Here is a 27,689-nt window from a genome sequence, read left to right on the forward strand (position 1 = left end):
CATTCTGTAAGGCAGGCTGGGCAAGGAGTGATATTCCCCATGTACCGAAGGAGAAACCAAGACCTACAAATGATAAACTACATTCCAGGATCACCAGCTTGTCAGGAGCCTGACTCTCTGACTAGAGCAGTCACTTCCTCTTTCTGGAGGCCCCCACAAGCAAGATCCTACCCTCGCCCTTCTTTCCATTTTGTCTGGGATCAGGAGCTTCCTCTTTCCCCAAGGAAGGGGACCTTGCTCCACTGCTAGGTCGTGTGACTATGGGTAAGTCCCTTGCACCGTTCTCAGTAAAGTTCCTTGCTATTTTGTTTTCCCTTCTTTTGGAAGAGAAGAAATAGATGAGAAACTTCCTTTGCTGAGCCCAGAGTCTTCAAACCCCTGATCTACCACCTCCATGCCCCTGCAGAGGAAGGAAAAGAAAGGAAACTAACATCTACTTAGTACTTACTATGTATCAGGTCGCTTTACATACATGACCTCTAATTTCTAAAAATACGCCTCAAGATGTGGGATCATTATAACTCAGTTTACAGATGAAGAAACTGGGGGTTTAGAGAGGTCAAGTGACGTGGTCATACAACCACTAATTGGCAGGGTGGGACTTGAATCCAGGTCTCCTGACTCCAGAGCCCTATTTTTCAACTGCTCCTCATGGAAGACTTGGCACAGATCACAGAGTCATCCTTGGCACAGCCCTGGTACCACCCTCCAGATGTATCTATTCCTTCGTTCATTCATCCACCAACCAACACATATATACTAAGCACCTACTGTGTGCCAGGGGCTGGGCTAGGCCCTGAGATATGATAGGCGAGGTCCCTGCCCTAGAACTGGCATTCTAGTGTAGAAAGACAATGGCCAAGGAGACAGATAAATAAGACATTTAAGATAGTGCTAAGAAGATAAAACAGGGAACGGGAGAGAAAGCAGCCATGTGTATATGTGAGAGAGAGAGAGAGAGAACCGGAGAGATTGATGTCTGTTGGGGGTGTGATCGCAGAAAGCCTCCCTAAGGAGATTGCATTCCCATTACAGCTTCTGGATCCACTTCTGTCCCATCTCCCTGTGCTTGTCCCTGGACAGGCCGGGCAGCAGAGAGGGTACCAGACCATACATTCCTACAACTCTGAAGGCCCGAGCTGGGGGCAGGGGGCTGTGACAGTCATTTTGTTCATTCACTTCTCACTTTATGTATGGTGAAACTGGTGTCCAGAGAGCCAGAGGGGTTTGCCCAGGGAGACTGGTTGGGGTTGGAACTGCACAGGGGTAGGGCCCCATGAGGGCAGCCGGGTATAGGGCCACCCCATGCTCTAGAATCAAGTTCTCTAAGAAAGGAAACTTAGAGATCTCCTTCCCTCTCTCTCCCTCCTGCTGTCTGGCCTAGGAAGAGCAATTAGCAAATGCTTGAGCTATGAATCACCCTTCTGTTGACACTTCTGTTTCAAAGCTAATCGGACCAATGTTTGCCCAATGACAGGACCTGAGCATCACTGCCCTGGGAGTGTGTGTGATTTGGGGATGTAGGAAGAGGAGAGAGAAGACGAGAGAGCAGGGGCATCTCAGGAGGGTTTTTCACCTTCACCACGGCCAACTTTTTATTGTCCCAGGGGATGGAGGGGAACAATGGCTGGGGTACCCTCTGAAGAGTCAAGTCCATCTGGCTTTCAAATATTATATATGAGCCTTTTCCCTCCAGTATAGATTTCCCGTCTTAATTTCTGACTCTGATTTTATTTATTTTTAAATTTAAAATTTTTTTAATTTTTATTTAAGTTTTTTTTTTTCTTTAATGTTTATTTTTGAGAGAGAGACAGAGTGTGAGCAGGGGAAGGGCAGAGACAGAGAGAGAGAGGGAGACACAGAATCCGAAGCAGGCTCCAGGCTCTGAGCTGACCGCACAGAGCCTGACACGGGGCTCGAATCCACGAACCGTGAGATCATGGCCTGAGCTGAAGTCGGACGCTCAACCGACTGAGCCATCCAGGCGCCCCCTGACTCTGATTTTAAAAGGAAATTTACTCTCTATGATAGTCGAGTTGTAGTGACATAGGTAAGTCACTTTCCCTTTCTGGGCCTCAGTTTCCTATTCTGTAAAATGGCGGTGAAATGGAGTCAGGCTTTTCCATTCACCTACGATTTGAGGTGGTGGGAAGGAGAAGGGGTCCTGTGGAGAGTGTTGGCTTCCACATCAGCCCCTCCTCTGCCCTGGAACTCCAGACAAGAGCATTCTGGGATCAGCCCACATTACTGAGCACCCTGTGCCTGGAACCACACTAGGCAATTTCCATACAGTTTCTTTTTCCGTTTTCAGAACATAATCTTTTGACAAAGGAGTGATCTCTCCCTTTGCATGAGAGGGAACTGAGGCTCAGAGAAACAAATTAATTTGTGCAGGGCCCCATGGTTGGAAGGACAGGCTTCACACCCAGATCTGGCTGAACCCCACGCCCAGGTCCTACCCTGGGCCTGCCTCTGAGGATGATTCGGTTTGTTCGATTACGCAGGGACAATCCTTGCCTCTGGAGAATCACCCCTCCCCTCCCCTATGGTTCTTGCCATCCATCCTGCCTCAGCCCCTCATGGCCAAAGTACTTTCCTGGACCTTGTCAGTACCTTGCCTTGGGTCCTGACTCACCAGGCCCTTCAGTCCACTGATCCTCCCACCTTTCCCCCATTGTTTCTAGCCTCCTCAACCAGCTTTGATTCCACAGACCATCATTATAATTACTTCCTTGCACACACCCTCACCCACCTTGCTCCCCTCTTGTTAAACTGCGCTCACCTGGCAAAACCACACCCTGGTTAATTCAGCTGTGCGTTTGTACCCCACAGTTGACTGAAGCTGAAGAAAGACACACAGTCCTGCCGACAGGTCTCACTTGAGCGTCAGGGGGCCTCTCCAGGGGGCCCTGCGCACTGTGTGGCTGTCCTCCCCGTAGAGTAGAGCCCGGTGCTGTCACTCCCCTGCGGTCCTAGACACAATTCCTTAACTCTCTTCCTCCCCCCAGTCCTGGACAGCTCCTCCCCCGCCCCTCTTGGCGGAAGACCTCGCTTCCTACATCACTGAGAAAATAGAAGCAATCAAAGGAGAATTTCTGCAGACTCTCAACACCTACCCAATCACTGGGTCTGTGCCTCATTTCTAGCCGCCCTCCTGCTGCTTCGGATGAACCCCGCTTGCTCCTCTCTGCGGCAACCCCTCCACTTATACACCAGGACCCCTGCCTCTCACCTGCTCAAGGACTTCACTCTGGCCATTTCCCCTTCTCCACTGCATCGTTCCAATTAATGTTAGAACATAATTTCTTGTATCTAAAAAAAAGCCCAACAAAATTAAAACACACCTCTCTTGATCGCACATCTCCCTTCCATTTCTCTAGGTAGCAAACTCTTTGAAAATGTCTGTACTCACTGTCTTCAGTTATTCTGTTCTTTCTTGAACACACTTCAGTCAGCCTTTGTCCCCACCACGGCACCGAAACCGTTTTGTCAAGGTCACCTGTGACCTTCACATTGCTGAGTCCAATCATCAATTTAAGTAATAGCTTTATTGAGGTATAATTTGCATAGCATACACTTCACCCATAGAAAGCATACAGTGTAGTGGTTTTTTGTACATTCAGAGTTCTTCAACCAGTACCATAATCAATTTTAGAACTTTTTTTATTACTCCAGAAAGAAACCCTGTACCCTCTAGCGGTCACCCCCCATTTCCCTCGAGCCCCCTCAGCTCACAGCCATAGGCAACCACCGACTGACTTTGTGTCCCTGTATACATTGGCCCTTTCTGGACATTCAGATAAATGGTGGTCTTTTGTGACTGGTTTCTTTTACTTAGCATAATGTTTTCAAGGTTCATCTATATTGTAGCATTAGTATTTCACTTTTTCTTTATTGCCAAATGATATTCTGTGGATAGGTGGATATTCCACATTTTATTTATCAGTCCATCAGTCGATAGACGTTTGGGTTGTTTCCACTTTTTGGCTATTATGAATAGTCATGTGCAAGTTCTTTAAAAATATTTTTAGGGGCACCTGGGTGGCTCAGTCAGTTAAGCATCCAACTCTTGATCTCAGCTCAGGTCTTGATCGCAGGGTTCTGAATTCAAGCCCCTTGTTGGGCTCCAAGCCCAGCGTGGAGCCTATTTAAAAAAAAAATTTTTTTTTGAGAGCAGTTTTCAATTCATAACAACATTGAGAGGAAGGTACAGAGAGTTCCCATATGCTCTCTGCCCCCACACACGCATAATCTCCCCCATGATAAACACCCCCACCATAGCAGTACATTTGTGACAGTTGATGAGCTTATGTTGACATGTCACAATCATCCCAAGTCTATAGTTAGAGCTCATTCTTGGTGTTGTCAAGGTTTTGTGTGGACATATGTTTTCATTCCTCTTGGGTATATTCCTGGGAGTGGAAATGCTGGTCGTAAGGGAAGTTGATGTTTAACCATTTGAGGAGATGCTAGACTGTTTCCCACAGTGGCTGCACCATTTTACATTCTCACCAGCAGCGTACGAAGGTTCCAGTTTCTCCCCATCGTCGCCAACACTTGTTTCGTTTGTCACTAGCTCCATCTTAGTGGGTATGAGGTGGTGTTGGAATGGTCTTGATTTTCATTTCTCCGATCGCTAATGGTGCTGAACGTCTTTCCGTGTGTTTATTGGCTGTCCGTGTCTTTGGAGAAACGTCTCTCAAGTCCTCTGCCCATTTTGTAATTGTATTACTTTTAGCATTGTTGACTCTTAAGGGTTCTTGATATCTAAAGATGTAGGTCCTCTAGATATAAAGTTCTCTAGATATAAGTCCCTTAGCATATATGTGATTTGAAAAATTCCTCCCATTCTAATTGTTAATTCTGAATCCTCGTATTTCACTAGACCTGCAAATTACTTGTGGCTGATCACTCCTTCCTTCTTGAAACACTTGCTTCGCTTGGTATCTAAGACAGTCTACCGCCCTGACGTTTTTATTTCATTGACTACTGGTTTGTTGCCTCCTCGTTCCCTCAACCTCTAAGCAGTGACATGCCCAGGACTCACTCCCTAGTCCTCGCATCTTCTCTGTCCGTACTCACTCCCTTGGTGATTTCAGTCAGTTTCAAGCTTTAAAGGCTATCCACGTGCTGGCAAACCCCAGCTTTACGTATTCCAGGCCCGAGCTCGCTTCCCAATTCCAGGCTTATGCAATTATTTTTCTAGTGTTTATTTATTTATTTTGAGAAAGAGTGCATGGGCAGGGGAGGCACAGAAAGGGAGGGAGGGAGAGAATCCCAAGCAGGCTTCGTACTGTCAGTGAGGAGCCTGGCTCGGGGCTCCATGTCACGAACCATGACCTCACGACCTGAGCTGAAATCAAGAGTCGGATGCTTAACTGAGCCAACCTTAAACGTACTTGAATGCTTATATCGGCCTACAGTTGGGCAAAAGCATCTCACGCAAAGCCTATTTTGTAATAAAGTGCTGAATATCTCCTGCAACGTTTTGAATGCTGTCCTGGAAGTGACAGGCGGAATGGTTGTACGGGTGCGAGACGGTTGTCAATGTATCAGTTATTTACCCTTGCGATCGCTGGCTGACTGGGAGCCACCAATGCCACTGCCCAGCGTCACGAGAGGATCCAGGATCTAACCCCCTATCTCGAACCTGGGGAGAGATCCAAAATCAAAATCTGAAGTATCGTTTCTACAGAATGCATATCGCTTCCATACCGTTGTAAAGTCAGAAGATTGTAAGGTGACCCGTCGTTAAGTTGGGAACCGTCTGTTCTTGTATGTTTGTTGTCTTCTCAAACTTCACGCGTCCAGAGCGGAATTCTCGAACTGAAATGCTCCTCCCGTAGCACATGGCAACTTCTAGTTCTTGGGCTGAAAATCTGAAGCGATTTTTTTACTCCCTTTTCGCTCACGTGTCACATCAAGTGTCAGTAAGTCCTGTTGGCTTTACCTTCTGAATACAAAGTCTGACCCCATCCCACCCCCAACCGCCACTTACTGCCACCTCGTGACCATCGCCCTTCTCCTGGATTATTGGAGTCTCCTTACTGGCCCCCTGCTTTTGTACTTGTCTCTTACAGTCTATTTGCAATCCAGCAGCCTGGGTGATCCTTTTAAAACATAAGCCAGATCACGCCATTGCAATACCTCCATCTCACTTGGAAGAAAGCCAGAGTCCTTCGAATCACAAGGCTCTACAGGATACCCACTGCCTCGTCTCTTCCTCTCCTCTCCCTCCTCTGTTGTAGGTGCACTGGCCGCCTGGGACAGGACTGTGCTCCTGTCCCACCCCAGGGCCTTTGCGATTGCTCTATCATCTGCCCAACTCACTCTTTTTATTTTTTTATTTTTTTACATGTATTTACTTTTGAGAGACACAGCGAGACAGAGTGCAAGCGGAGGAGGGGCAGACAGAGAAGGAGACACAGAATCCGCAGCAGGCTCCAGGCTCTGAGCAGGCATTCAGGACAGAGCCCGATGTGGGGCCCGAACCCACGAACTGCGAGATCATGACCTGAGCCGCAGTTGGACGTTCAACCGACTGAGCCACCCAGGCGCCCCTGCCCAACTCATTCTTGAGAGCCACCTGGCTTCTCCCTCATTCCTCCAGGTTCTTTTCTCACCGAGGCCTTGCTCACTAACCAATGAGCATGGCAATCTCCCACCCCAGAGACCTCTTCTCTTCTCTTTATGGTTCCCATAGCACCCAACGCCATCTACACATCATGCTGTGTGTGTGTGGGGAGGGGGGGGTAGGTGGGTGGCTATGTGTGCGCGCGCACGTGTGTTTGTTTGTTTGTTTGTTTGTTTTCCTTTTCCCCGTTGGAACAGAAGCTCCAGGAGGGCAGAGATTTTGCCTGGTTTTGTTTTCTGTGTACCCCAGCTCCTGGAACCGTGTTGCTGGTTATTCGGCGCTCAATAAATATTCATGGAATAAGTGAAGGGATGCTTTGAAGAAAGGAGGAAGGAGCACTCTTCTAGAAGCAGATCTTGCAGGGTGTGGTGCAGTGTGGCCACAGCCAGATCCCTGAGGCGAGACTTTAAATTTAGTCCTCCCTAAGGTCATTGAAAATTGGTTCCTGCTTTCCAGCTGAGGAAGCCTGCGGTAGTGGGAGCCCAAAGCTTGGGTTCCTATTCCATCTGGGCCTCTTTTTGGCTCTGCGCTCTGGATGCACATCACTCCTCTTCTCTGAGCCTCAGTTTCCTCATCTGTTTATTGGGGGCATTATCACCTACCTCTCAGGGCTGGCATAAAAGACCCAGTGTGCGAGTGATGCCTGTGTACTTGGCATTCAATGAATGTTTGCTCCTTCCAGAAACAGTGCTAATTTGCTAAAGGGAGCAAGGTTCAGACAGGTGTTTTTGGGGGGAGATCAAGGAGGAAGGAAGAAGAGTAAGACCATAGATGAAGACGAGGCTCGAGGGAAGAACAGGAGGGCTGGGGGCTGGAAGGGCAGGAAGATGCATCAGAAGGCTGAGCTGTGAACAGGGCACTCTGGGACCTCACCTGCCTCAGGTTTGAGGCTGCTCACAAAGCTCCTCCCTGTCCCCAAGCTTGGTGGAGCCTGTTAGAAGTGGTGATGACTGGGGCGCCTGGGTGGCTCAGTCGGTTGAGCGCCGACTTTGGCTCAGGTCACGATCTCGCGGTCCGTGAGTTTGAGCCCCGCATCGGGCCCCTGTGCTGACAGCTCAGAGCCCGGATCCTGTTTCAGATTCTGTGTCTCCCTCTCTCTGACCCTCCCCCATTCATGCTCTGTCTTTCTCTGTCTCAAAAATAAATAAACGTTAAAAAGAAAAAATTAAAAAAAAAAAAAGAAGAAGTGGTGATGACTGATGATTAATTATGCCCATTCCATGAGTGAGGAAACTGAGGCTCAGGAAAGTGGTGGGTGATATAAGTCGGCTAGAGTAGAAGCTAGAGTCTGCTAGAGTAGTCTACCCCTGCTAGAGTAGAAGCTTCTCAGGTTCAAGGGCTGCTCACCCCCATTTCTGTCTCCTCAGGGCTGAGGTTGCTGACTGAAAACAGGAGCGGGTTCTCATCAGTGGGTTTCCAGCCCCAGCAGACCCCACGCTCCATTTTTTTAAAAAAATGTTTAACGTTTCTTTATTTTTGAGAGAGAGAGAGAGAGCGAGCAGGGGAGGGCAGAGAGAGACAGAGACACAGAATCCAAAGTAGGCTCCAGGCTCTAAGTTGCCAGCACAGAGCCTGACGTGGGGCTCAAACTCACGACCCATGAGATCATGACCTAAGCCGAAGTCGGATGCTTAACTGACTGAGCCACCCAGGCACTCCCCTCCCCCACGCTCCATTTTATAACAAATATTCTGCAATACCTCTTTCCTGTGATGGAATACAATTCATAGGTAATATAATCCTACTTATACATTCCTAATTTGGGGGGAAAAAAGATAATATCCTATCTGAAACTTAAAGAAGAAATAAAAGGAAGGTAATCTATGTCTTTTGTTCATGATTTAATTTTTGAAATTGAGATATAATTGATATAACATTATACGTTTCAGGTGTACAACATAATGATTAGATATTTGTTTATACTGTGAAGTGATCACCGCAAGAAGTTAACATCTGTCACCATACATAGTTACAATTTGTTTTTTTGTGGTGAGAACTTTTAAGATCTACTCTGTCAGCACCTCTTACATATACAATCGGTGTTATTAATTGTAGTCACCATGCTGTACATTACATCCCTGTGACTTACTCATTTTATAACTGGAAGTTTGTAGGCGCCTTTTCTTTAACCTGTACACACGCAGGCGGACTCTTGTTAGAACAGGACTTCTCAAATTGTGATGTGCCTAGGAGTCACCTGGGGATCTTGTTAAAATGCAGATTCTGAATCAGCAGGTCCCGGGTAGGACCTGGGAGGCTACACCTCTAACCAGCTCCCAGGTGCTGTCCGGCCGCTGTTGCAGGCAGCAGAAGGTCGCGTCCAGCTCCCAGGGCCCACGCAGCTGCCCTCCCTGCCCGCCTCGGCCCAGAGCTGCCCGGTCCCCAGGCCCGAGCAAGGGGCAGCCCTGTCCAGGCCCGCCCCGACCTCTGCCCAGCCTCATTCCTGGCAGCCGCGTGGCTGGGCGCCGCTGCTGAGACAGCAGTTCCCACGGGAGGAGCCCGCCCTGGGGGAATGGACCGTGGGGGAGGGAGGGAGGCCCGGGGAATTGAAGTCCAAGGAGGCGGGGCTTCCGGGTCTCCAGTCCTGCCAGCCTCACCCTCTGCCCTGCCAATGGCTTGGGTCTCAAACTCCCAGGGCAGTGATCACTTGCCCAGCCTGCCCTCCCCTCCCCTCCCCTCGCCTTTTCTTCTCCTCTTATTCCCTTTGCCCTCAGTTTGGGCTAGGCCCCTGTGGTGGGAAGCCCAGAAGAATTCAGCTGTCTTCTACCCTGAAGACACTCCATGTAGGGGCTAGCAGACGGGCAGGCAGACACCTTTCATCTTTAAGGGGTTTTCTGTCAAAGGGGAGGTGTGGGGGGAAAGTCACTTTTGAGCGTTTCTGGGTGCCAGTCAGTGAAGGCTTTCTGGAGGAGGTGAGAGCCCATCAGAGCGTGAAGCCTGTGGAGGGATGCCTTGGACAGCCCCTCTCTCTCAGAGTCCTGGCCTGGCCAGGGTCTGCTGACTTGGGGCAGCTGCAGGGGCATTGCTGCTGTCAGGATTCCAGGGGGACACTGTTTTTAGAGGCCAGAGTTAGAGCAAAGAGTCTCATAGGAAGGAGAGGGCTGGGTCTGAGGCCCAGCTTTGCCACTAACATGCTGTGTGCCTCCTGGGGCAAGCCCCTTTCCTATCTGGGCCACTATAAGGAGATGGGATCTGAGGATCCCCAAGGCTGGTCCAGCTCTAAAGCCTGCAATCTTTGGGGTCCAGTGAGGAAGATTTGTCCCGTCCTGAGGTAGGGAGGCCAGCTAGCAGGCTTATGCTGGGCTCAAGCTGGTTCTTGGCAGGGCTGGGGTCGAGGGTCCTGAAGAGACTTTGAGGAGATCTCCCACTTGAGAGCTAGGCCAGATTGGTCCACTTTCTGGGCTCTGCTGGAAGGCAAAACATCAACCCATACCGACAGCAATAATAACTGTCCCTCCCTCCCAGGAGGACTGTACCCTGCAGCTTACAAAGCACTTTTCTTGCCACTACCTCATTTGATCCTCACAAACTTGGTGTTATTGCCATTTGACAGATGAGAAAACAGATGGCCAGAGAAGCTAAGTCACTAGTACAGGGTACCAGAACTAAGAGGATATGCCAGTACTTGGACCCGGTAGCCCATACATGTTTTAGGAAAAGTTTCTTGGGTCTCGTGGGTCCCCTGGATCTGAATTATGCAGAAAAGACAGCCCTTCCGATGCTTGAATACGGGGCCCTGAATTTCCATCAGGTTTCCTAACTTTGGATATTAGAGCAGGAGGGCTAAATCTCCCACTGTACAGATGGGAAAACTGAGGTGTGGAGAAGAGAAGAGTCTTGCCCAAGTCCATAAGCCAGATAAGATCCTGGCCTCCATCCCCTAGGCTCTCAGATGACATTCCTGGGACTTTCACAGCTCTCTCTCCTCCTGGCAACAGGGAGGCCTGTGTCTGGGGACAGTGGGAGGAACAGTTTAGGGCAAGAATCCTCCAAATCGAAGAGGGAGCCTGGCAGAGGTGGAGAGGGGTTAGCCTTAGAAAATGTACTTTGCCTTTAGGCCTTATTTCCTAAGACAGAGATGTGTCACTAAAGCAAGGAGGAGCTGGTGGTGACTTTTAATTTTGTTTTGTTTCCCACCATTTGCTTTTCCAGGCAGGAGGACTGCAGAGGGGCTGAGCCAATCCCTCTCCAGGCCTGCTCCGCTTGGGGCGCAGGGGCCTGTGAGTCTAGGGCTGAGCCAGGGCCTGTGTGCAGATGGAGGCGAGAGTGTTTTCGGTGGCCTATCAGAGCCCAACCCGGAACCAGGGTGGGGCTCTGTCTGGGCCTGGGTGGAGATCTTTTGTCACCGGGCTCAGGCCCAGTTTGTGACCAGGGTCAGGGCTCATCCTGAGATCAGGGAACGGGGAGAAGCAGACCTTCCAGGACAGACCCAGCCCAGGATTCCAACTCCCGGATGGTGAGTCAGGCGGCCTGGCTGGGAGCCCACTCCTGGGCTCCTGGGCTGGAGCAGAGGCTCCGGTGAAGGTGATGTCCCTGAGCTAATACGCAGGGTCCCAGTTCACTATCAGATGTATCTTGGGGGCAGATGACCTCCTGTCTCCACCCACATCCCCCCGCACCAGATGGCCTACCCTCCAGACTCTGTGGACGTGGTTGGCTGCCTCCTCCTGCTGATCCTGCTCCAGGCTCTGGAGTTTACAGGGGCAAGTGGTGGGGTCAGGGTCTCTCCCTGTCTTCAAGGCTCTGTCCAGAGGTATGTTGGTGAACTGGGTAGCTGGGAAAAATTGCGAAAACTCCCCCACTGTGCTTGATTTCAGCCTCCCCCTGCTGTTACTGCATGCAGAATTGGGAGGAGATTCACAGACTCAGCTCTCACAAGCCAGGGGGAGCCAGCTCCAGCACGCCACTGGCTCTGTCCCAGGACCGTGTCTTCCCCAGGTCCCCCGCAGCTAGCTTACAGGGTCCCGTTCACTCCCAGGAGCAGGGTTTCCTATCCTGTCCTTGTGCCTATTGTGAGGGTGACGGTGGTTATGATGGTGGCTGTAGGTGACATCTGATTGTGACGGTTGAGGCTTCAGTTGCTACTATTGGTCTCTTCTCGGTGGCAGGGGAGGGGCCAGTCAAGGAAGTGCCTCCGTCTCCCTAGGGAACCGCTAGGTGTTGGTGAGCACGAGGGCTGGTTAGAGCCTGGCTTCCTTAGGGCTAGATCATGGCTCCATCCTGGACCCTGGAAGCCTGACATGGCCTAATGGACACATGTCCCGCCATTATCCCCCACCCCTCGTGCCGCGATGACCAAGCCTCATGTCATTGAGGAAACAGGAGCCCAGCATGGGGGAAGCCCTCACCTTACTTCTACCGTACACCTACCTGGACTGTGCCCATCTCCTCTTTCTTCCTGACTCATCCTTGAGGACAAGTCCCTCCTCATATGAAAACAAACAACCAACCAACCCAAAAAACCAAAAAACCAGCCCCCAGTGGCTTCCCATTGGCTGCAATGAAAGGCCAGTTCTTTATCTGACTTTTACCTCACTTCCTCCTCCCACTCAGCTTCTCATTTACTCCAGCTACACGGCCACCCTTTCTGTTCCGGAAGCCTGCTCCTGCCCCTACGTCTTGGAGCCCACAACTGCCCCCCATCTCTGCGCATCTGGCTGTTCATCCTTCCAGCCTCAGCTCGAAGAGGCCTCCCCTGACCTCTGCCTCTGAAGGGCTCCCAGCTCCTCTCTCTGTTTCGTCCCTCTCACATTTCAGGCCCTGCAGTCGCCTCATCTATGGATGTGTTACCGGTTTGACTCTCTTCCCCACTAGATTGTAAGCCCCATGGGCCAGGGACCTCATCCTCTGCTATATTGGTACCTGGTTGGTGCCGAATAAATGGATATGGAATCAATGAGTAGATGTCCATGTTCCTTTCCCTTTCATTCTCCCTGGGCCATTGATATAACATCCTGCTTGAATGTCTAGGCCTGCCTTCTGCTCTGTGCTGGGCTGTAAAGGGAAGGGCCAAAGCATTCCATCTGCATTTGACCAGAGTGTACAAGATGGACCAGTGTCCCATAGGGGTGGCAGTAGAAGTTGGTGGGTGATCGCAGGGGCTTTGGGTCTGGTCAGGTTTGAAAGGTCCAGTCGCCTCCCTCTTTATTCCCGCCTAGGCACTAGGCTTCCTTTGAGTGGCCTTTCTTTGTTTTTTTGGCCTCCCTGCCTCCAAACCCTCCTGCCATTCGGGGGAAGACCCTACTGTGGGAGTCCCCATCACCCACTACTGAAGCTGAAGGGGACTGCTGACCCCTCCTCGCACCCCTGGCAGGTAGGACGGGGACACGCAACCTGGGCTCAGCCATGTGGATGCTCCAGCCCAGGACTTTGAATGTCAAGTGAGGGATACAAAGACAGGAGGGCTTAGAACTCGCTCAGAAAGGTGGTAGCACTGGTCAGTGTGGTGTCTGATGGTGACAATCAAGTCCGAGTGTCGTGGAGTGGGGCCCGGTCTGTCCAATGCTAGCACTTCCTTGGTCCCGCCCTTCATCTGACCTGGATCTTGGGCTTTGTGTCCATTCTGGAATGCTGCTGCAGAAGAACCCCATGACGTTGCTGGCCGGCAGGAACAGCCTAGAGGTGGCAGGAAACAAGAACAACATACAAATACCCTCCCCTCCCCCCAGCAATAACAGCTAACACTCACATGGTGCTTATCACGTGCCAGGCACTGTTTTATATTTGGTCCTATTTTACAAAGGAGAAAACCCAGGACTGCGCCTCACTGTAGCTTTCCAAACCCTGCCCAACTGAATCTAATTGGTGGAGCTTGTAAACTGAGGGCTGGTGGCGGGGGAGGCGGGGGAGAGGGAGCAATGGGTGAGGGACACCGAGGAGGGCACTTGTTGGGATGAGCCCTGGGTGTTGTGTGTAAGCGATGAGTCCTGGGAATCTACCCCCCAAACCAAGGGCACACTGTGCACACGGTATGTTAGCCAACTTGACGATAAATTGTATCAAAAAAGATAATAATTGGTGGAGCTTGTTCCACAGGCAGATGCTGGAGGGAGGGAAATGTAGTTGTTAGCTCTCCAACCTCCCCATCCGGAGGGTCAGATGAAGGCCGAGAGAAACCCAGCCCTGAGGTCTACCTGATAGGTCACCACTGTTGCTGTCACCTCTCCATCAATGCTGGGATCTACCACCACCATTAGCCATCACCTCAGCCACCATCAAGTCAGTTACCAGCCCCGTCGCCTCCTCCACCAACATCAAGACCTGAGCCATCACCTTTTCCATCACTTGACCACGTCACCATCAATGTCACTGTCACCACTACTGTGATTACCCTCATTACCTCCATCCCCAGCGGCAGGGTGGTGTTGAGGGACCAGTGAGGTCACTTCCTTGCCGTGGCACTCAGGGAGATAATTGTCTAATGAGATGGTTGCAGCTCTGAGCTATTCGTTACCCTGTGTAACTAGGAAAATCTTCCTAGGCTCTGACGAGGCTGAGGATGGTTTATAAACAGGAGGGGTCTGCGGCTGTGAGTATGGGTGTGAACATCCAAGATAGGCCTCTAGGAGGTCATTTCGTCCACCCCCCCCTTCCTTTGTCATAGAGAAAAGCAACACAGTATAATAGTTAAGAGGGCTGATAGAGAGGCACCTGGCTGGCTTAATCACTGGAGTGTGCCACTCTTGATCTTGGGGTTATGGGTTCGAGCCCCATATTGGGTGTAGAGCATACTTAAAATCTTTAAAAAAAAAAAAAAAGAGTGCTCTAGAGTCAGCCTAGATCAACTTAAAGTGATTTCACCTTTCTGGGGCTCCGTTTCTTCGTCTAGAAAATGGGAATTATAAGAACTATCTTCTAGAGGAATGTGGGGAGTGGAGGTAATGTGAATAAAGAACCTGGCACAGTGCCCAGAACCCAGGAGGCTCACGAGTGGAAGTAACCAGTATCTTTCATCTTTAAAATGTTGATATAAGGCTCATTTTGTTCCGGGCACTGTTCTGAGCACCTTACACATTTTAGTTTATTTGTTTTATTCTTTTAAGCAGGTTCCACGCCCAATGTGGGGCTTGAACTCACACCCCTGAGATCCCATGATCTACCAACTGAGCCAGCCAGGTGCCCCTTCAGTTGATTTATTCAAGCTTCATAAGAGCCCTAAGAGATGGGTACTACTTTTGATCCCATTTTACAGATGAAACCGAGGCACAGAGAGGTTAAGTAGTTACCCAAGGTTACACAGCTGGTTAGTGACAGAGCTGGGATTTTAATGCAGGGAGTCTAGCTTAAGTCTGAGCTATTGATGCTGATGCTCTTTGTCAGCAAGTGCTTCTTCCCTGTTCTAAAAAGTTCCCTTTCCTGCCCCGTCCAGGTTGTAAAACACTCTGCCTTTTTTTTTTTTTTTTTTTGGCCCAGCAATTAGAAAGGGACCTCCAGAAGTCACTGCATCTGATGCCTCGTTTGGGGACAGAAATGCCCCCATTCACCTTGTCCAGGGTCTCCCATCCCTTCCAGCCAGGAAGTCCTTCCTGTTGTCCAACCTGAATTTGGGCCGAGGCAACAGTTCCCAGGAAGGAACCCAAGGGATACTTGTCAGGGGGACCTCAAGGAGGCACAGTGGAGGAGGGAGGGATCTTGACCCTGGGCTCTGAGAGTGGAATTGGGAGCTTCTGGGCACTTGAGGGGGGTAGAGCTCCGGGGCAGGCCTCCTCGTTCGCTGCTCTCCATACGGCCTTGTTTTCTCCACCCCTTCCTCCAAGACTGCATGCTTTTACCAAGCCTCAGGTCCCTCACCAAGCCCCCCTCCCAAGCTTATGCATGCTTCACCCAGGCCTGCCATGTTCCTGAGGGGCCCTCCTTCTCCGTCCTTATCCCCTTTGCTAGGATCTTGGTGTCTGACAGCATTGCCCGATCCCTCGATTCTGCGACTCCATTCCGTCCCGGCTCCCCTACCCCCGGCAATCCCCGTGGCCTCTTCTCCCTCTTACGCCATCATGGTGGGGCTCCTCGAAGGGTTGGCACCAGACCCCAGGGCTTGGGCATCTCAATCACACCATGGCCTCGGCATGTCCCAATCCTACACCTTCCCTTCCCAGTTTGGCCCCCAACTAAGCCGAGGACGCAAACCAGAAAGAAAGTTGGGAGTCCCTCCAGACTTGCCCCCTTTTTCCTCCCTTCACATTCTAGTCTGGCCATCTAGCAGTTAGTGAGTGCTTTCTGCGTACTAGGCTGAGTAACACTCAGAGCTGGGGCTGAGCAAAGTGGGTTCCTGGACGTACATAACCCCCGCCTTAAGTTCCAACAAATATGGGAAATCGCAAAGAGCTTTGTAAGAGGTCTGGACTTTGCACAGTTAAGCTGGGGTCAGGAGAGCCCCTCTGGGGGGGTTGCTGCTCATGGATGCCAGGGGTACCACCCAGACCCCCTTCAGGCCTGGGCACTCATTCCCCCAGAATGCTTCAAGGAACCAGAGCCCAGACGTGACCCTGAGACAGCCATCCAGCCATGAGCAAGTCTCTGCCTGGGACCCACTGGAGATTCTCCGGGGGGTCAGACTTCCTGTCCTTCTTCTCTCCATTCCCAGAGCCGCCACCTAAGCCTAGCATCATCTCATGCCTGAATCACCAAAGCGTCCAAAGTGGTTCCCCTCCTCTCTTGCCTCTGCTTCTCTACAGGGCAGTCAGAGGGTCTCCAGGAGACTCAAAGCTGACCCAGCCACTCCATGGCTTCGGGCTCCCTCCCTGCCGCTGCCCTTTGTCATTTCTAGGACAAACTGAGCTCCTGACTCACCTCCATTGATCCCCACCCCCCCTCACTCTCCTGTCAGCTGCTCCATTGTTGGGACACTGTGGCCTCTCAGCTTTCACATAGACTGTTCCCTCCGCCCGAGTGCTCTGTTCCACACTTCAGATTTCCGCCCAAATGTCCTTCTGTCAGGGACAAGGTCCCTTTCTCCAGGGACAGCCTACGACTGGTCAACAGGGAGGTTCAAAGGCTTGGCCACCCTGCCTCAGTTTGGATTAATTCTAAAGGGCTGTCCCAGGTCCTAAGGGAACCATTTCTGATACCCTGCCCGCAATGAGTTGAGACCTCCTGTCCCCTCATCTGTAAGACTGCCTGTATTTTTCATTCCCTTATTCCACTTCCTAATTGTCTTCACTCTCTTAAACTTTTTTTTTTTAATGTTTATTTTCAAGAGAGAGACAGAGCACAAGTGGGGGAGGGGCGGACAGAGGGAGACACAGAATCCGACGCAGGCTCCAGGCTCCGAGCTATCAGCATAGAGCCCGATGCAGGGCTCGAACCCACGTACTGTGAGATCATGACCTGAGCCGAAGTCAGATGCTTAACCGACTGAGTCACCAGGGTGCCCCTGTGTTCACTCTTTTGTTTGGTGCCTCGCATGTACCAGGCCTGCTGTGGATGGAGAGACTGGTGATTACATATACATAACACTTAAGCGGTGCTGATCTGTATTCTGGAAGAAAGCGAAGGACAAAGGATGGAAGGAAGGAAGGTGCTATCTGTTCAGAGAGCTGTATGAAGTGGGAGAGGAAGCCACAGAAAAGTCTGTGTGTGGAACATTCCAGGCAGAGGGAACAGCAAGGGCAAGGGGACTTGAGGCCCATGGATTTGAGAAACAAGGGGACTAGTATGTCCAGAATGGAAAGAGCGAGGGCCAGAGCGACAGGAGATGAGTCAGGAGACGTTAACAGGATGCTGGTCACACAGGGCCTTGTAAGGGACAGGACGGAGTTTGGATTTTATTTCAAGTGAAAAGCTGATGGGAGGCTCAGGAGAGCATTCAGGAGGCTTCCGGCACTGTCTGGAAGCTGGAGGCCTCATTTGCAGGGTAGGGCAACAATCCTGATAAGAGATGGTTCTGGCATGGGCTGGGCCTAGAGAGCTCACAGGAAGTGCCCGTGGGTTGCCTCACATGAGGGAGAGAGGGCAACGCCTGTGCATCGAACCCCTGGTATTTATGTGATTATTTGATTACTTTCTATCTTTTTGAATCCAGGAGAACAGGGACCTTATCTGGTCTGTTTTGCTTACTGCACTTCACCTTGTATCCAATACAGTGTAAATGCTTCGCAAACGTTTGTTAAATGACTTAATGATAAAGATACGGCATTTGCTAGGACTTGAACCCTGGTCTCTCGGCTCCGTGCCCGGTGCCTTTTCTCTCTCGCCAGGTTTTTGGCGAGCACCAAAGGAGATAGGAGCTGTGCAAGGGCTTTGCAAGTGGCGAAGCAGAGCCCCCAGGCTGGTGGCTCTGGGGTCATTACCAACTGTAGCTCCAACGGACTCAACTCAGAGCAGGCACAGACCCGAAGCCTGCTCTGCCGGCAAGGCGGGCGTGCTGCTAAGCCGGCCTGGCACAGCCCCCCACCCTGGGGAGAGACCCTCCCCCTCCTCACAGCCCAGCCCCTGGAGCCCAAGCTCAGAACAGTTCTGCCCAAAGAGTGGGCACAGGTGCCCAAGGCAGGGAACAGTATACTCTGCCCTTCAGACCCCAGGGGCCTGAGCCAGTCCCCCACCCCTCAGATGTGAAGCAGGTATGAAGAAAACACAGGACTCTACACAGGTTTCCTCCCTGTCCTGGCAGACCCCCCCCTCCCTCCACCCCCACCCCCCCCCAGCCCTCACTCCAGAGCTCTCCTTCCCCTGGGCCAGCTTGGGTGGGAGGAGTCAGCTGGATGTGCTGATTCTTTCACCCCACCTCACTGGTGCCCTTGGGCAGGTGCCTGCCCTGTCCTGAAATTCAGGGTCTCCCCTGAGGCAACGGGGACGAGCGCTATCCTTGGCCACTGCTGTGCAGCTTTGCTGAGACTGAATCAGGGCCCCTTGTAATTCTCTCTCCTGGCCGCCTATATTGTTCTCACCTAGCCCTTAACCCAGTTTCTACCTATATGTTCATTTGTGCGATCTGCTTCTTGATGTCCGCTCTCTGGGACCATGCCTGCCTCGTTCACCAGGAGACACCCAGGAGCCAGCCCTGGGCTGGTTTATGCAGGAGGCACTCAGTAAAGGTTGAATGAGCGGATGAAAGCACTTTGTAAACTACAAAGCAGGAGTGATGGGAAAGGGTGGACTGTGATTGTTGTACAATGACTGTTGTCCACACGGGCAGGGGAAGCAACCCAGCAGGAGGCTACCAGCACGTGGCTACGGCTGGGTGGGGTATGGACTGAGCAGCCCTACTCCCCACCCACCCCACCTCTAAACCCCAGCACTTGGTATGATTGAAAACAGCAGTAATAACAGCCTTTTCGTCCGTGTTCCCTCACTGAATCTGCACAACAAGGTCTCGGGGTGAGTACTATCATTAGTCCCATTGTAAAGATTTGGAAACCGAGGCTCAGGGAAATTTAAGGAATTTACCCAAGGTAAATAAATGGTGGGGCTGGGATTCAAGGTTCAAACCCAGGTCTGTCTGAGGTCCGGTCCACCAGAGGGTTAGCGGCGACACCCTTCTGCTCCTCTCCTCACCTTTAAACTTCCAAGCCTTCCCCATCCCCACCTTGCCTCCTCCAGACTCTGCTCTGTCCTCAGTCACTTTGAGCAGGCACCTCTCAGAGCCTCAGTGTTTCCGCCTGTAAAATGGACACACTAATCCCTGCCCATTTTGTAGTGAAGGTCCATGAGGATAGGGACGCTGTCTGTAAAATGTCAAGAGCTAGGCGAGTTGGGGCAGCTGTAGAAGACAGTGCAGGGACCTGTCTGAGGCCACCCTGAGGTGGTCTCTGTCTCCCAGCCCTGGGTTCTGGCTGGGCACTGCGGGTGAATGATGAGCGCGTGTAGGTGAGGGTGTGGCTGAGTGAGGCAGCAGACCTGCCTCCAGGGAACTCTTGAGGGTCAAGAAAAGCCCCCCCCCCCCCCGCTGTTTCCAATTTGAGGCTTCCAGTTGATTAAATAAAAAGTAAGAAGAGCTGCATAATATGTGGTATATTTTAAATGTTTACATTTAACAAATGAGTGCTTTTAACACACAAAATACAATGCAATATAATTGTGCTATTCACAGGATAATTACAGGATTTATAGAAAATATTAATTCATAGCGCACTGCGGGAGGTGTGGCTGGGTAATGAGACACAAGTTTAGAGTTGCCTAATGAGCGGGTCTGTGCTTTTCTCCCATCGTGTACCTCTGTCGCTACATGTTAGACGCTCATTTGGGCTTCCCAGTGGTCTAGACGGCCCTACTCCATCCGGCCCCTACCTCTGCCCCCTCAGTCCCCTCTCTGGTTTCTTTACTGCTCCTTGAACCACAGCAGGCACGATGTTGCCCCAGAGCATTTGCACTTGCTTTCCCCTCAGCCCCGGACCCTCCTCCCTTAGTTATCCTCATGGCTTCCTCCCATACCACATCTTCTGGTCTCTATTTGAAGGTCTCTTCTCTGGAGGCTCTCCGGCACCATTCTATTTAAAATTGCCAACCACCCCCACAGTCCCTATTCCCCTTCCTGTGTTTATTTTTCTCCCTAGAAGAAATTTTCAACACCACCACGCACACACACTACATTGGCTTACCGTCTGCTGCTTTGCCAGGGTTTCTAATAGCTGGAACATAGAAGGTGCTTAATAAACAAGAATGGATTATTGGCTCCTCCGAGGGTCTCTATCCCGTGCCCTCTCTGTGAGGCCCAGCCTGGTTCCTCCTCGACCTGGTGCCCGTGCATTCATCACAGGGCGGACCTGCTGTCTCGTGGGGTTGGGTGCTCGGGCCCAGGGACCTCCTTGTGCTGCCACCTCTGAGGCGCTGATTTAAAGCAGAAGGCGCTGTGCTTCCCCCCTCCAGCGCTGAGTCTCAGGCTACTTCCTGGTGGCCTCTGGAGCTCAGCTACTGCCCGCCCCGCCCCGCCCCAGGCCATGCCCCTGAAGTGCATCTGGGGTTGTGGGGCAAGCCATTGGGGGACCTAAGCTTCCCTTCTGTGTGCCAGCCCTGTGTCTCATTTCATCCTCGCCTCGTTCCCATTTTGGGGAGGAGGAATATGAGGCCGAGTGGAGGGAGGGATTTGTCTGAAGTGGCTAGCTGGGTGAATTCCCCGCTGGCCTCTCCCCTTCCCCTGACGGTCCTCCTGGAGGCTTGGAGTTCACAGTGCGCACAGGGCAAGCAGGCTGCGGGCAGGCGGGCTCTCCTCTCCAGGCACTTGCTCGCCCTGTGGTCTCTACCTGTAGCGCCTTTTCCCTTCCTTCTTGTGTGAGTCTCAGCTCTGCTGCCTTGTCCTTGGGGCTCAGGGCAGGGCTACGTTAGGAGCCTTTTCTGGGCTCCTGAAGCTCCCTCTGGGAAAGCACTGAGGGAAGGCGGGGGGTTGGGGGGGGGAGGAGGGGGAGGGGTGGGGACAGGAACCACACCTGCCCTTTACCAATCTGCCTTCCACACTAGACTGTCAGTGCCTTGACGGCAGAGACTAGTTGGTGGGTTTTGTTTTCTTTTTAGCTCTTCTAGTTCTTTTACGTTTTTAAAAGATTTTATTTTTGAGTCATCTCTACCCCCCAGTGTGGGACTCGAACTCATGACCCCAAGATCAAGAGTCGCATGCTCTTCTCACCAAGCCAGCCAGGTGCCCCTAGTTGTTTTTTTGTTTTGTTTTGTTTTGTTTTGTTTTAATTGTACTCATTCACTGATTTGTTAGGTCATTCACAAATGTTAATGGAGCACCGATTCTGTGTTCTGTGATCAATTCGGAGTTTTAGAGATGCAGCAGCAAAGAAAACAGACTATAGGTCCCTACGTCTCAGGAAGCCCACAGTTTCAGTGGGAGATGGACCCTTAAGACGGAAATCAGACCATACAGTGATAAGTGCCATGGAGGGGGTTAATAGGGACCGAGGGGGTTACTGGACCCCGGTAACTGCACCCAGTGCAGGGTCTGGCACAGAGTCAGCACCAAAAACGTATTTGAATTAGAGCTAAAGGACCGCAAAGCCAACTGTCTCCTAAGCAGCAGGATCAAATGCCTCACTGTCCCCTCTCCTGTACAGAGAGGAGCTCTTCTAGCCCACTTCCTTCGCTGTACAGCCTTGGGAAACCTCCTTTTCCTCTCTGTGCCTCGGTTTCATCATCTGTAAAATGGTACTAGTATTACCTGCCTTTTAAGGTTGTTCCAGGAATTAAACGTGCTAAAGTCCTGAAAGGGGCTGAACACGGAGACTGGAATATATTCAGTGCTCAATAAATGGAAGGGAGAAGGTGAGGATGAAGAGGGTGGGGGCCAGGAAAGTTGGAGGAGTGTTGGCCTGGTTCCCGTTGCTCTTGGGCCTCTGGGCTCTGCTCAGCCGGGATGGGCAGTTTCAGAAATGGCCACGAGATGGCGCCCGAACCCCAGGAATTCAGAAGTCTGCTTTCTCAGCCGATGATGCTGTTTAGGGAAGGAGGGGCCAGAGAAGCAGGTGCGTTCCTGGGGCTGGGGCCGGGCCGGGGCCGGGACTTGTGGCTTCTTGAAATCCAGCCTCTTCCAGCCATTCTCTCCCTTCAGTTATTCCCTTGGGGTTCCTGTTCGTGTTCGGGTCTCCAGCCTTCCCTTTGCCCTCAACCCCCCAGCATTGGAGTGCAAGGCTTCTGCTGAGTATAGATCCTGCTGCTTGTCCGCCGGCTGTGGGCACCCTGGCCCCTTCTCATTTATGAACCGGGTGGCAGTACATCACTGGACACTTTCTGTGGGCCTTGCAGGGTGGAGAGCCAGAGGAAATGACCCTGTTCCTGTTCATACTATCCTGGGGGGTGGGGTGGGAGGTGGCGATAGAAATTAAAAGAAGAAAATGGAAACTATGCAGCAGTTACTTGATATCCTTCCCATCAGCACATAGGAAATATCCTCATTTCGCAGATGCAAAAACTGAGGCTCAGAGGCCACGTGAATGAATTGCCCTTCCCCTACACCAGGCTCCTTCACCAGCAGTGAGGTGTGGTCCAAACCAAGTATATTCATAAATTCACTCAACAGCATCTACTGAGCTCTGCAGATCCAGCAAGAATCAGACCTGGCCCCTGCCCTCGGGAGCTGGCAGTCTGGAGGGAGACGCTGGCAGAGAAGCACACAAGGGCAGCTTGTCCTCGAAGTCTGTTCTGGGCACAGTGGCGACCCAGAGGATCCAGCTGCTGGTGCCACCTGAACAGATTGGGGGGCAGGAGGGATGGATGGTGCGAGAGACTTTGTAGATTCCTTGGGGACCAGCGATCTGCTCAGATATAATTCTCAGAAAGGTAAAATCATGAGTCTCTACAATAAAAACAAGTGAACACGTGTCAGAGGTTTTCTTTAGCTCATTAACTGACAAGAAACAAGCAAAATGTTAAGACAAGCTCGAATGAGGATTCGATTTCAGGTACTTACCTTTTCTACCGGGCAAAACTTCTGTGTGCTGTGAACAGGACTCATTTGCTTGCTGTGGGAAGCAATCATTTCCATGATTATCTGTTTCCTACAAATTGTCTCTATCCCTACAGAGTTATAAAGTCAATCAAATAATCAATAATATCACACAACCCTAAAGAATCAGATGATTGTCAGAGGACCTGTAGCCGACCCCCAGACCTTCTCTCAAAGGACACGCAAGAATCTCTCATGCCTTTTCCAAGCCTTTGATATGTTTTCTTGACTGACCCTCGGGAAGATCAGGATAAATTAGGGAGCAGCTGTTCCTGGGGAGACGCTGGTCCCACCCTCCACCATTCCCTTCCTCACCCAGGTGACAGACTTCCCCGCTTAGCAGGAGCTGGTCACTGTCAGTTCCCACCAGCAGGTGGCGCTGAGGTGAATTCTCAGCAGCACCATAGGGAATTCTGGAGCTGGGAACTGAGGGGCGGCTCCCAATTTTCCACCATTACTGGTCTTCACGCTTCAGGATTTCAGGATTTCAGAGGACCATTTCCACCTGGGGTTGTTGGTTTAGTCATTCACTGATTCAGTCTTTTTTTTTTTTTTTTTTTTTTTCATTTGACAAACGTGCCCAGGCCCACAGGTCACGTTCCTGAGTTCTCCAGACAGAAACTTACATGCCGCAATCAGTCCTTGTCTTCGCTTGCCTGGCTTTGCTGCCAGGATTTGGAGCCACCTGCAATTCTGAAATCTCACCCCACCCCATTCCTGCCCTGGCTACCCGTGTGCTCACTCCCCCTGGAAAATTCACCTCATCAGAGGTTGAATAAAAGGCTTTACTTCTATAATCTCCTTTTAAGATCTTATTATTCCCATTTTCCAAGGAGAGAGCAGACTCCTCCTCTTCTGGCTCTGGCTGTGTGGCAAGGCTGTGCCTCCATCCCTCAAGGCCCAAGGATGGCTGAGATGCCACCTCATTTCCCTGGCCTTCCTTAAAATTTTAAACTTTTTTTTTTTTTTTTTTTTTTTTTTTTGCAAGCAGGGGAGAGGGAAAGAGGGAGAGAGAATCCTAAGCAGGCTCCACACTCAGCATGGAGCTGGACACGGGGCTAGATCTCATGACCCTGGGATCATGACCTGAGCCCAAATCAAAAGTCAGATGCTCAACCGACTGAGCCACCCAGGCAGGCGCCCCTCCCTGGCCTTCCTATAAGATCATACTCACAGAGGCCTGCAGCATAAAAGGTACCTCTCTAGCCCTTCTCCTGGGTCTCAAAACTTCTTCAGAATGTAGTGACAATGACTACAAACTCAGTGCCACACGACTCAGCAGACGAGGAACTCTGGAGTGACCTGACTTCCCTCCTCAGCTGAGACCTCTGCATTGTAAAGGGGCAGTCAGCACAGGGTGGAGGGTGGGCGGGCAGGGTCCTAAAGGCCGTGAGATCGCGAATGAGGTCTGTGCTGGGGCATAAGAGTGGTGGTGGGGCTGTGGCATGGGGCCACCAGAGGGCGCATCTGTCCTATTGGGGCCTCAGCCATGGTTCCCAAGAGGGTCCTACCCTAGCCCCTTGGCCCTTCCCTGTATGCTGGGTCCAGGCTTGTGGGAGAAAACCTTCCTCCTGGGGAGTGGGTTAGGGTAGGGGCCCCCACATCAAGACTGTGACATCAGCAGGACAGAGGTCACCAAATGCTGTTGTCAGGTCCCTCAGGAGTTTCCCGGAAGAAGAATCTTTGGGAGAAAAGAGTGGAACGACCTGGGAGTGGATCCTGGGGGGAAAGGCGCCGGTGTCTGAGCACCTTGGGGCTGCAGGCAGTGAGATGTGGTGGGCATGAAGTAGAGATGGGATGGAGAGGAGAAGGCAGGAAAGGGAGGAAGAATCAGGAAACCCTCGGGGGCCTACCTTTCCCAGAGGGAAGTGGACAAGCCCGGACAGGCCATGAGAAGTCCCTGAGCTATTAGCCCAACCTTGAGTCTCCCCGTCTTTCCCGGGGAAGCACACAGGCTGACTCAGCATCCCAGGGGGGCAGCTTGGATCAATGGTCTGGACAGCTTTGCTCTAACAAATCGGGACGTCCCTGAGTTGTTCCTTCAGGACAGACCCCTGGGTGTTTTGTGCAGGCCGTATTTCATTTCCTCAGGTCCGCTCTGAGAAACTGTTGGAACTTGTGGTTTGGGAGAGGCTGTGCGGGTGAGAACGGCCCCCCTCAGTGGTCTAGACCAGATTTTCTGGTTTCTTCTTTTACCAAGCAAAACAGGATGGTGTCCACTGGACTGGTAGACACAGGAGAAGAGGTGGGTCTCTCACTATCCCGAGGAGGGGCACTCAGCAATCCCGATATTTTCTGTTAAACTTATTTTGTCTGTCATGGTGATGAAGCCGGACATACCCTAAAAGAACACGGGCGTTAGCAGCTATTTCCAATGGTCTGGGCTCCATTCCCTCAATTGCCAAAGGGGTTTCCCTTCCCCTTCTCCCTGATATAGAAGTCAGGGAATCCCCATGGCTGCCTTTGGTGCCCGAGGTCCCCTTGATGCAAGTTTTATCCCATAGTCCCCTTTGTGACGTTTTCTGGAAAGTTCCGAGCCTGCACATACTCATCCTCCATTATTAGTCGTCTATTGCTAGATCGCCCCCAGACTTAGCAGCTGAAAACAACAGACATTTATTGTCTCACGGATTCTGTGGGGGCTCTGACCCAGGGTCTCGCATGAAGTTGTGGTCAAGATGCCCATTGGGACTGCAGGCACTTGAAGGCTTGACTGGGAGGTGGCTCACTCACCTGGTTGACAAGCGGGTGCTGATGCTTGGCAGGTGACCTGAGTTCCTCACCTCTCTGTAGGGCTGGTGGCTGGCTTCCCCACAGTGAGTGATCCAGAAGAGAAGGCTGAAGCTATGAGGTCTTTTATGACATAGCCTCAAGAACCACATGCCATATCCTACTGGTCGCCCAGGTCAGCCCTAGTTAACATGGGAGGAGACTACACCGGCACCTGACCACCAGGGGCAGGGATTGCAGGGGGCTGTCTCACCTACCACACCAGCCTTCAGGTAAATTTCCAGAAACAGGAATCTCATTCACTGAAGTTTCCCTGCCTCCCAGAACTATGGGAGTGATCTGGAACATCTCTTTGATCCCCTAACGGGCTCTGTCCAATGAGGAATGAGGGTGATGCCCCGTGCAGGCCCCCGCCAGCCTCCCCTTAGCTCGCTTCTTCCTATGCCCCTCACTGATGAGCTTCCGGCATCTCAGGGGCGAGTGCCAGCTGCAGCACAAAGTGTCTCTCCCAGGCTGCCACCGGCTGCCACAGCTCTTTCCACAAACGACAGCTTCAGCCTTGGCATCTCGTGGTTTCTTTAGGAAACTGACCAGATGGGCCCATTTCTTAGGGACGGCCCAATTTGGAATCACAGGGACAACCTTCGACACACTAACTCCGATCCCAACTCCCTCGGCCAGTCTGTTGTAGTGAAGGTGCTTTTGGAGGCCAGGGGCAGAAGCCAACTCAGCCAAAGGTGGAATTCAGTAGGAGGATGCCAGAGTGTGTCAGAAGATGGAGGGAAGCTGAAGAGCCAGGATCCAGGAAGGGCAGGGACCGGGCAATCCTGAAGGTCAGCAGCAGGGCTCTGTGGCCAGTTGCCGTGGAAAACAGCCATCAAGGGACACAGTATCAAAGACCCCTTACCTCTGTCTGATTTCCTGGCAGAGAAAATGGATTAATCCAGCCTGAGTCAGGTGGCCAGCCCAGTCCAATCAGCAGTGGCCAGGGAAGGGGTGGAGTCCCTCTGATGGGGGCAGGTTCCTAGAACCGGTAATATTGCTGAGAGCTGAGACCTACGAAGAGATATCTGAACTCAGGGCAGAGGCTGGTTCTGTGTGGAAATAAAGTATCCCAACTATTGGAAAGCTCCCAAATCACACTGTACCCCTTTCCCTTTTCTAGAAGCTTCCTGGGACTCCGAGAGCCATTCACTTATTCAAGACGTTTCCCTCTTGCTTGTTCTTCCCCTCTGAATATCCTGCCTGGAAGCTGGCACCAGCTTATGGGCTATAAAGTCACTTCAGAATGTGGTTCAGAGATCATCTCTTTCAGAATCAGAACCTGGGAAGCTTGTTAAAAATCCAGGTTCTAAGGATTGGGCCTCAGAATCTGTATTTAAACCCACTCTGCAGGGTGAGAAGCACCACCTTAGAGTGTTTGGGACATAGCCTTGTCCCAGCTCCCCTGAGCCCCATTCCCTGGCCATCTCCTTGATCTTGTCAGGCACTCTCCCATGACCCTTCTGTGACCTCTCCTAGCAGAGGCAGGTTCCCTTCCCCCACCCCCCACATAGACCTCTTATTCTGACCCTACTCCTGACAACATCTTTTCTTCTTTTCCTGCCTTCATTTGCCTTCTGTTCTGATTCTCTCCAATACTCATTTTTTAAAAAAATCTTTGTTTATTATTTTGAGAGAGAGACACACACAGCACAAGTGGGGGAGGGGCAGAGAGGGGGAGACACAGAATCTGAAGCAGGCTCCAGGCTCTGAGCTGTTAGCACAGAGCCCGACGCGGGGCTCGAACCCACAGGCCGTGGACTGCAAGATCATGACCTGAGCCGAAGTCAGACGCTCAACCGACTGAGCCACCCAGGCATCCCTCTTACTTTAAATGAGAGTACTCATTTTAAATTTTATTTCATCATTTAAAAATCTTTTGTATTTACATCCACAATCTGAAACCCT

The 27,689-nt window shown here is 51.5% G+C and overlaps 1 long non-coding RNA gene across 1 annotated transcript; it reads right to left on the reverse strand.

The window, feature by feature from the left end:
* Positions 1–22,538: 22,538 nt before the first annotated feature.
* On the reverse strand, positions 22,539–25,830 carry LOC122241203. The gene is made up of 4 exons (XR_006221231.1): positions 25,743–25,830; positions 25,206–25,350; positions 22,974–23,025; positions 22,539–22,859 (listed from the first exon to the last, which is right to left on the reverse strand). It is a non-coding gene; the product is annotated as an uncharacterized LOC122241203 (long non-coding RNA).
* Between the last annotated feature and the right edge of the window lie 1,859 nt (positions 25,831–27,689).

The sequence above is a fragment of the Panthera tigris genome, chromosome C1, assembly GCF_018350195.1.
Source record: "Panthera tigris isolate Pti1 chromosome C1, P.tigris_Pti1_mat1.1, whole genome shotgun sequence".
Classification (NCBI taxonomy): Eukaryota; Metazoa; Chordata; class Mammalia; order Carnivora; family Felidae; genus Panthera; species Panthera tigris.